The 10,195-nt window shown below is 38.1% G+C and overlaps 1 protein-coding gene and 1 long non-coding RNA gene across 2 annotated transcripts in view; one reads left to right on the top strand and one right to left on the bottom strand.

Moving 5' to 3' along the window:
- The window catches only part of LOC148725941 (uncharacterized), an 8,353-nt gene extending 7,802 nt beyond the window's left edge, over positions 1 to 551 (top strand). Inside the window, exon 4 of the mRNA XM_088729393.1 lies at positions 1 to 551. This exon is cut by the window's left edge and continues 1,102 nt beyond it. The gene's annotated coding sequence lies outside the window, so the exon portion shown is untranslated.
- A 3,317-nt stretch (positions 552 to 3,868) lies between these two features.
- On the bottom strand, positions 3,869 to 4,889 carry LOC148725940 (uncharacterized). The gene is made up of 3 exons (XR_015990321.1): positions 4,708 to 4,889; positions 4,418 to 4,497; positions 3,869 to 4,075 (listed from the first exon to the last, which is right to left on the bottom strand). It is a non-coding gene; the product is annotated as an uncharacterized LOC148725940 (long non-coding RNA).
- Positions 4,890 to 10,195: the final 5,306 nt, after the last annotated feature.

Below are 10,195 nucleotides of genomic sequence, written 5' to 3'. Positions count from 1 at the left end.
TAATTTAGATGCCGCTATGTTTGAGGTCATTAAAAACATGTAAATGCCGTCCCAGAATCTTTAGCCGACCATGTCGCAATAATTGGCCAAACTCAGCCCCTAAAAATTGACCTAGAATCGAATTTGCTTTTCGAACACACAATCGCAATGTTAAAACAGGAAGTTCAAAGTGACATTTTCCAAAACGGAGGTAAACTTTGCATTGCGGCAAAGTTTTCCCTCCTATCCTATCCTATCCTTTGCCTCCATCATTTCATTGTTGCCGATTGTGTTGCACTGTGTGGGGTTTATAAGAGTCGAACTGGAGTTGAACCAGCATAGTCGGCATAAAATTAGATTTAATAATAACACAATTGGTATATATCTTCTTTTAGAATGAATTTATTTCCGTTGGGGCACCCACAACGGTCGGTATTAGTTGTGGACCAGATCCAATCACATGATTAAACTCAGCACAAGCACACCACCCTGTGAGTTTTTGACGCGCAAAACATAAGAAAGTAATGTAAAGAGCTGTATGACGGCCACAAATAAAGGACTGAATAATAACATTTTCAACGCGTCGTGTTCTGAAAATCTCAGCTAAGTCGAATGGAGTTGTTTTCCTCTCACATTTGAGGCAATTCACTTGGAACTGCTGACCGATCGCTCTTTCCAAGATGCTTCACAAGAAATACCAACCACAATCTCAAATGCGAAAATTAACTTTGGATGACAACTTTCTGACGTCTGCAAGCAATTATTTTTTTTGTCCACGACAAATAAAAGAGGATGCCTTGTTACTTGCCCCAGTCTCTTGTTTAATTCACTTTTAGGGTTCTGGGTATCCCCAGAGAAGTGATTTGGATACGGGGCAGTCTGTTTCAATTTTTGTTTGTCGACAAATGACGCAAATTTATTCTGATAAATAAAATTTTGTTCTGCTTCTAATGGATATTCAAAGCGGGTGATTTTTTCCTCTTTACTGATCCACTTTATTTCGTTGAAATATCTGTACAAAGAAACCAACTATGAGTGGTCTCAAGTTGGTAGGTAGTCTACCCTGGCCGAGGATTACCAAGAGTGAAATATTTCCCCATAGGTTTGAAATAGATCGAATCGACAGATAACAAGTTCTCTTTTGGTGATTGACTCAAAAGACAAATTACTAAATAACTGTTTTGAATTTAAGCTGAAATAAAGTTAATCATGACGAATAAGCCACATTAACTGTTATCTAGAAGTCATAGAACTATTAATATGAAATGTGGTTATATCAACTGAGTTGAAATTGTAAATTGGCCACCGTAAAGAGTTAAAAAGCTGACGTTTCGAGCGTTCAGCCCTTCGTCAGAGTGAAGGGTTTCGCTCTGATGTAGGGCTAACGGTCAGCTTTTTAACTCTTCACGGTGGCCAATTTACGAGCCCGTGACTGTAAATATCGAGAATTGCTGGCCAGGCTATAAAAATCGAAAATTCTGATAATTTGCCTGCAAAACTCCTTTAGGGAGATATATTCAAAAACAATATTTCAAAGTTTGAAAAATAAAATGTGTCCGAGGAAATGGGGAAAAACGAAAATTCGGGTCTTTACCTAATTAATTATGCAAAAAATACAGTAAAATTGAGCAACTTTTAGCGTGCTAGTACTAAAGGAGGATGTTTCGTAAGAAATCGGGAGTGTTTTTACTTCAAAGCATAATTAATGTGACTTTTATATGTGGCATTTTAAAGAGCTTTGGTTTAATTTTAAAATTTACATGATTTTTTGACTAAGTGCTGTCAAATGCTTGTTGCAAAAGGCGAAAAATCGACCAGCTTCAAACCTTCAAAACGTGTCTTGGTATGTGTGGCATCATGTCAAACTACATGCTGGTTCAAATTTTGGTCCTTATACTAAAATAGTATGTTATAAAAAATTTGGGTAATTCAGAAACGTGCCGGCAAAACATAAAGCTTTGCGACACAGTGTGGCCAGAGGTCACGAATTTGCATGATGCAAATCAGTTGTAGAAATCGTACCGCCTAACGGTTCTGGTGTAGGAAGGGCTCTTTTGACGGCTTCAACATAAACTGTACAAGAATAATGACCAGTATTTAATAGCGTTTAATTCTTTTTCAAGCCAATGAGGTTTTTGTTTTTTATCTCGATACTGTCTTGAGGAAAAGCAAAATGTTTAAATTGCGTGACAATTGTCACGTTGGATCAAAGGTGAAGTTGCCGAGTAAAGCGGACACGATCCTTTATTTCGTCAAAACTCCATTCTAAAGCATCCAGTCCTATATATCTCGTTTTAAATTATTTTTATAAACTCTTTAATGAGTCTTTATCGAACAATATCTCGCCGGCCTGATCCTGTTTGACTTTAGGCTGACTGCCAAGTGCGGTTCGAAGGGGACTTTTTCATTTCCCGTTTGCGCCTTTAATACGGGGACCGCGGAGCTATGGGGTTGAGTTGGCTGTAGCCCCACCAAGAACAATTTATTATTATTTATTTTAATCTTTGTAATTAAAAAAAAGTTGACAAATTTTTCCTAGGACTGAAGCGCGTTTCCGGTGATTTCAGAAGCTCTAGATTTCAAAAATTGCGGTGGGGGGGGGGGGGGGGGAGCATATCCCAGGACACCCTATGTAGCAGTCTTTCTGAACCAAGAAAGGCGTACTAGGAAACAGACAAAAGGATGCTCTCCTCGGAGGGGAGGCCCCAGGACCCTCATTGATAAGTTGATGTCAATGAGCTCACACTACACGTGAACTACTGAATAGCTCCTCCGATCTAAAATATGCTCCATGGCCCCCATTTTATATCAACGTTCATATAAAACTCAATTTTTTTGATGCAGCCTTTTGCCATTTGCCTGTTAAACTGCACTGCATGAGCAGCATTTAACAAGGTCTTCGAGCAGAGCGATGTAAGATGTCTTTTTTCTCTGATCAACCCCAGGTTACATTTTAATTTAACTACTCAAAAATAGACTCCTTAGCATTTGACAAATTAAACTCTTCTTCCATAGCAACCAGATCTTCCTCAGTTAAAGCTTGTGCACATAGGGCTGTCTGCTGTTTCACTTTTGGTGCCATTCTGGAAAAAATGAAGCTACTTGTTGAGTCGCCAAAAACTCGAGACACTGAACAAGCGCTTCTCTTTCGATCCCTTTGCTCTTCTCCTTTCTGTTGCAACCATTTCCGCGTCGACCTTTTTGCCACTTTCTTGTTTGATGGTAAATCTAACAGTCAGATATTCTCGTTGCTTTTCGTTAAACCGGTAAGCTTTCTTAACTTGTTTGAAAGCGAAGCCTTCAGTGCTACGAGGACAGGTTTCAGGAGGTAGAGGAATAGTTGGCAAGGAACTTGAACCTTCCTCGAGCCTTGCGGCATATTTAACCTTCGCTTTATCAAGAAATGTTTCCCTTTCAACCGTCTTTGTGCATATTCCGAACGCGAGATGCTTTTCCAGAGAAGAATGCCTTTGGAAACTACGCGTGCTGCCCTCTTTTGGTCGTGGAAACACTTGAACATCGCCTTTCACTTCTGTTGTAGAGCGTTTTCAAGGCTCGTTATTTCAAGCATTCTTTTTAGTTTACCTTTTGTTTTATTAAGTCTCGCCTTTTCGCCCCTACGTGCTATTTTGATGAATCTATAGTTTTGATGATTTATTTTTAGTGTCTGCTTGAACTTGGCTCAGCACTTACCGTGCTAGACATTTTAATCCCTTGTTATGGTTGAAGATAACTAGTTTGCTAGGTGGTCATGTTTGAGTTGGTAAAACCGACCTTGAGTTTTACCCACACTGAACATCCTGTTTTGGAAGTTCCCACGGTTAGCTAACCCAAACATGTCTGTGATTTTTGTATTTAATACTGGAGCACTCCTTGCTGAAATTAGTAGAAATAAGTAGTAGAAATAAGCAGTGGAACAAGAGAGAGAATAAAGAAGAAAATTACAGAGTCTCAGTACCTCTTGTTAATTTGCCAAGCGAGTGGTAAAACCCCTCAACACTTCACGGCCAGTAGGCTTCACTTAGTAGGCTCTTTAAGTTTTCTCCTTGGGGCGATCTCTTTAAATTCGCCAAGGGAATATTTTGGTAATGGCGTTCTGTGGAAAATAATAACATGAAAGATGATTAACGACAAAATCAAATACACCTAAAAATTGTCCAGAGCGAGATTTGGTGCGTTTCCCACAGCGAAAATAGCGTTAGGTACAGCTTGTGCACTGCTACCTAAACTGAAGTGAAAGTTTCTTTTTCCAGTATAGCGTTCGAAATAAAAAAAACTTGAAATGAATTTTTATAACAAAAACTGGCGCCAGGTTTGATGTTTTCAAGTGATCTTGATTTCAAGCTTTCCCTCGCTGAATTTTTCAGTCTCAAAACTAAAGAGAGATCATGCTACATTATCGCTGGAAACTGGAAAGAGAATATAACGTAAAGTTTACCATTTGTTCCTTCCAAAGAGATGCATTTGCCGGGGCCTTTATCAAATGTCTGCCACACCCTCATTCCACCAGGATAAAATCTGAAGTTGTGCAGTAAACTGATGTCATTAATCTTCTTTTGCGTGTGGGAACAGTTTCGCGTTCCCCGAGACTGTCTAACACTAGTCACTACACGAATCCCAGAACTTGCACCACAAGCTCCCCCCCCCCCCCCCCCAAGAAGAGAAGCAAAGCTACAGAATGACATCGTTTTCTTTTTATGTTCTGTGAAAAACCTCGCACGTGTTTACCTTTAAGAAAAAGACCGTGATTACATCATAGAGAATTATCGCCCAGACTCCAACACGGTATAATTGTTACCGTGACATAAGTCCTTTTTATCAATTTTTGTGACAGAAATGTGGCCCTTTTTCCGAAAAAGATAAGAATAAATAGCATAAAAAATAGTTGGGCTGTTATCTTTGGTGAAAAACTACACAGCAGAAGCTTGCGGTGTTGCGTGACTTTGTTTACTCGCACAACATTTTTCATGATATGCAAGATATTTCAAAAGAAATATTATCCCAGTTGCAGAAAACGTAGCTATTAAACTAAGAATAATGTCGGTGATAAACACCTAGTCAACAAAAATGGTGAAATATTCAGCGGCCCTTATCTATAGTTAGGTGTAGGTAGTGCTGTTGAAATAACGAGTCAACAATAACAAAGTCTTCTGCAATTCAAATTTACAGCCCTCTTCGGCAATGTCTATGGATTTTTTATTGTATAATTTCATATCATTTCCACATCAGATAATTGTTTTAACCATCTTTGACTATCTTGTTTACTTCGCAGCTCTCAAGTACGATTTCTAGAACTGATTTGTATCATGCAAATTCATGACCTTGGCCACATTGCGTCGTAAACTCTTGTATTTTGCCGGCACTTTTCTGATTACCCAAATCTTTTATTTCAAATTATTTTAGTATAAGGACCAAACTTCTGCCAGCATACATTTTGACATGATTTCTCACATACCAAGACGCGTTTTGAAGGCTTGAAGTTGCTCGAATTTTCGCTTTTTGCAACAAGTGTTTGAGAGTACTTTGTTAAAAAATCTTGTAATTTTTAAAATTCAACCAAAGCTCCTAAAAGTGCCATAAATGAAAATCAAATGAATTATATTTTCAAGCAAAAACATCCCCGATTTCTTACGAAACATCCTCCTTCAGTACTAGCACACTAAAGTTGCTCTATTTTACTATATTTTTTGCATAATTAATTAGGTAAAAACCCGAGTTTTCGTTTTTCCCCATTTTCTCGGAAACATTTGATTTTTCAGACTTCGAAATATTTTTTCTAATATATCTCCCTAAAAGGGTTTTCCTGGAAAATTATAAGAATTTTCGATTTTTCAGCTTGGCCAGCAATTCTCGATATTTACAGTCATGGGCTCTTACAATTTCAACTTAGCTGATATAACTAAATTATCTTGTTACGCCCACCGATGCAGCACCACAGTTTCTTTAGAAACTTACCCCCTTTATTAATATGAAAGATTACAGGTTCCCTGCTTTCCCCAACCCACACTAGATTCCGAATTAAAAAAAATATTATAGAGAAATGTATTCAGCTCGGGTAAGACACCTAAAGATGACATATAGTCATCTCCGCCTTTCAAAATAAAATCAGCGTTTTCAAAACCCAAACTAAAATTTCTCAAATCAAAGTAATTAGACAAATCTGAGATGGGAAAGGCCAATCGCACACGACATTTATATTTATCTCATTCCAAACTTGTCTGTTTATCAAGCTGGATTTATATTACTTTGGTTTACACTTTTCGTGACCCTTGATTCAATGCATGGTTTTGTGCGGTACAATGGCGTTGGAACCAAAGATTTTCCAGCGTACGAAAGACAATTTGTGAGGCTCCACTCGATGAGAGAGCCTCCAACGGTAGCCACTTTTTCCTTACATTAGAGTTTTTGCATCAAAATCCAGTTGCTTCAAAACTATTTGCCTTGTACTCTTTGTTTTCTCGACCTTTTCCACACGGCGTAAAGAAACCCAAGAAACAGGCCATTTTGATATAGGTTCCCCGTTTCTTTATTTTTCTCCTAGTTTTCATTGGCTAGAAAACGTGACGCTCATGAATATGTATGAGGTAACTGTATGAGGTAACTTAACTTCCTGACCTCAGTGAATCACGTAGCGAGCTAAATATAAACCGGCAGCAACTGACTACAGATTCTCCAATGGGCACTGAATTGTTGAACTGATGACATGGCAGTTCAAAAGCAAAGTTTACCCTCCTTTGCTTCCATCATTTCTGTGTTGTCGATTGTGTTTTACTGTATTGGGTTTATTAGAGTTGAACTAGAGTTGAACCAGCACAAGAGCAGATTAAATGATCTTGAAAGACATACAGAGAGCAAGCAGCCGTCTAACGACCACGCGGACATGGCACTCGTCCATAATGCTCTTGGTGAGTTTTGTTGATAAAAATATGTATTATCACAGCTCATTCAAATTCAGTCTTCATATCTGCGTAAACAATTTATCCAAACAAGTAAAACGGTTTGGAGTAATTAACCAATTCTTCGTTAGGGAATCGTGTGAGAGCTTCACCCAAATCTATGGTTTCGAGGTCAAGTTATTTTGCCTCACAAGCTTATGTAGGTATTTTTGGAAGAATTTAAAAGGAAAGTAGTTCCACATTTTTAGGTTGGCTTCCAGAAGTAAAAGTATGAGGGGAATAATGAGCAAGTAAAGGGATGAACAGAAAAATCCGAACAAAATCTTAAACAACTTCCGGAATAATTGAGTCTATCTCAGCCGGTGTTTGGAAAGCTTCCTTTCGGCTGAAGGAAACAAATCGAATGTTTCAGATCACTAGTATTCAGCTTTGCAGGAAACACTGTAAAGCAAATACTTGCAGGAAGTCTAGTGTGTGCGTGGTCTGACTGCTTCCCGTTTGCTGAAGGCTCACAGGTCAAGTTCTTTTCGTGCAGGTTAAAAATTTTAGCTGAAAACGTTGATTGACATCTAGTTTATAGTCCAGAGTTCACTTAAAAATTTTTCATCCTTAAGAATTATACAACAACGCGAAAATCTTCGTACAACTACCTTACCATGCGACTCAGTCTCTGGTTGTGCGATTCAAATGTTTGTCTTTACTCAGTTTGTCCGTCGGTAACAGATTGTCGCTTAATGGAAGTTCAAATTTCTTAATATCTTGTTTTTACTATCAAGGAAGACATCAGATGAAGTTATCCACCATTAAGTCTGTGACAACTTTTCGGAACATTAATGAAAAACATCAGTTGTCCGAAGATCCTTTTTACTCTTATGAAAACTTACAAACTTGTATACGGTTTCAAAAAGCTACGTAAAGAGCTCCCATCACATATAACAAAACGGTCCGCTAGGGCAAGGTTAACAGCTGACGCACCGGAAGATCTTAAAATTCAATTACGAACAAATCGACAAATGCTATTGATTCTACGATGGGAATTCTTCTCTTGACGGGTGTATTGTTATTCATGTCTAGGCTCAAGACCATGGCGCGCTCGCTTAAAACTCGCCATTTTATTACGTAATTTCGACTAAATATTCTCAAACCGAATTGGATAAAATTAAGGTTCCCATCGGACAATTTTCAAGATTCTGTCTGCAGGGCAAAGAGTAGTCTGCCATTTGGAGTTGTTGATTGTTTGAGGGTAGTAAGGGTTTTCAGAGAATCGCCCTTTAAAAATGACTTTTATACCAGAAATGCCCAAATTTTTGTGTATTTTCAGGTGCAAGATGATAATACTTCTAGTGAATTGTACATTTTAGGAACAAATTGTAGATACACCTTCAATCTTCAAAAAGCCGTGAATTGATTTAGAAGTAAATACTTCTAAAACTCAGAGAAGCGACATTTACGAAGTCTAATGGATAAATTTTGGCCCATTTTCATTTTCGTTAGTGCGTCTAGTGAAGCTCTGCGGCTCATTTTAGATCTTTTGTACTTCCGAGTCGCGTCAGACTATTCCTTGCTGATTAATATCAAGAACACAAATCTGAAACTCATTTGTCTGGAACAATATGCTTGTTAGTTGTTGAACGCAGCAAAATGGCGATCCAGTTCGAGGAATACTGAGATTCTTTTTTTTTTTCTTATATTCCGAGTCAGTTTAGACGATTTGTCTTTTAATAAGACTCCTCCCCTGGTGTGTGTAATAAAAATAGGTAGGAAGCTGTAAGAATAACTTGTAGATGTTTGTAATGTTTACTTCTTAGATCGCAACTGAACCATGCAGTGCAGGACTAACCCTCGCAAACAGCTGTGAAAGAATTAAAATATCAAAGCATGAAAATTAGTTGTTCTTGAATTTCTGGTGCATCATTTCGACGCAGAAAAAAGAATGGAAGCGAAAAAAAAAAAGAAAAAAAAAAGAAAGAAAAAACAAGGAAAAATTAAATGACTAGAACTTGATTCAGTCGTGACTGGGTCTTGACTCGGGCTCGAGCTTGACTCGTGATAAGGCATAACTCCAGCCATACATGGGCATTTTTGTTATCTTTGTCATCAGTTAATACTAAGCATGGCATAGCCACAAACAAATGGTTTCACTACAGCCTAATACTGAAAAGGCGATAGCTATCTCTCCCCCCTTGAGTACAAGTAAGTATCACAACTCACTTAGTGGTTGCTACTACGATTTAAAGGTCTAATTAAGGCTTTAGGAAAGGGGCATTGGGGATTTTCGGCTTTGTGGTTTTGCCTATTTTTCAGATCGAGTTCTCGGGTTTTGTGCCAAAAATCTTGGGTTTTTCAGGTTTGGTGTTAATTACGGTTTGCGAACTTTTCGTCTTTTAGCATTTGGTTTTCGGTTCTAGTAAAAATATTAACGGATTTCAGATTTGGTATCTGATGTGGTTTTTCGATTATTCCTATTCGGGTTCAAGTTTCTCTTCGATCCTTATTAGCAATTATGCGCCTCTACTGATCTCGAATAGGCGCGAAACATCATCTGTATGCTCCACTCGTTACCACTGCATCGGATGGATAAAGATTTTGATAAGTGGGATGTGAAAATTTATCGGTCTTGACGATTTTGCATGCGGTCTTTGTTTTGATCAAATTTTTTGCAGTTTCGATAATTTTTTACTACAATTTTGCGGTTTCTTATACATCCCAGTGCCCCCCACCCCCTCCCTCCTTTAGATAGTGGCTTGACATAGTCTATGCTATTAGGGGCTTAATTAATTGACTTAACTTTACTTTATCATAGAGTAAGTTTGTTAAAGGGGTATTCTATCATTAAGTGTAGAGGTATCGTTAGATGCTGCTAAGGAGCAATTCCCTTGTTTGAGGCCGTTAAATACATATAAATTATCAAAGGAAGCTTTTTTCTCTCTTTTCTCTGTTACATGGTGCGTGCTGTTATATTTCTACAAACGCAATTATCGTCTCATACTGTCTGCTCGTAGTTTCTCCCCTCCTCACTCCAGCTTTCGAGTAACTCGCGTGTGATCTTTTTAGGGAAGGAAGATAGACTTTCAGCTCTCAATTCTTGCCTGATTACAAAACTGGTGTACGTATGGAGTGGAAAATGTTTCACTATTTTAGATCGAGATAACAACCTTTACCTGATAAGGTTGAGTATTCTGAATACCTGTTTGCTGGATAATGTACGGATCTTGTAGAGAGAAGTTACAAGTGCGGTTAGTCACTTTTGGGAGTTAAAAGGTTAAAATAAATTTTTGATCACGATGAAAGTGATATTCTATCCAATGTTTTACTCGTGA

This window comes from Stylophora pistillata, chromosome 8, assembly GCF_964205215.1.
Source record: "Stylophora pistillata chromosome 8, jaStyPist1.2, whole genome shotgun sequence".
Lineage (NCBI taxonomy): Eukaryota > Metazoa > Cnidaria > Anthozoa > Scleractinia > Pocilloporidae > Stylophora > Stylophora pistillata.
The sequence above is the reverse complement of the archived record's forward strand: the minus strand, read 5'-3'. Positions and strand labels throughout refer to the sequence as shown.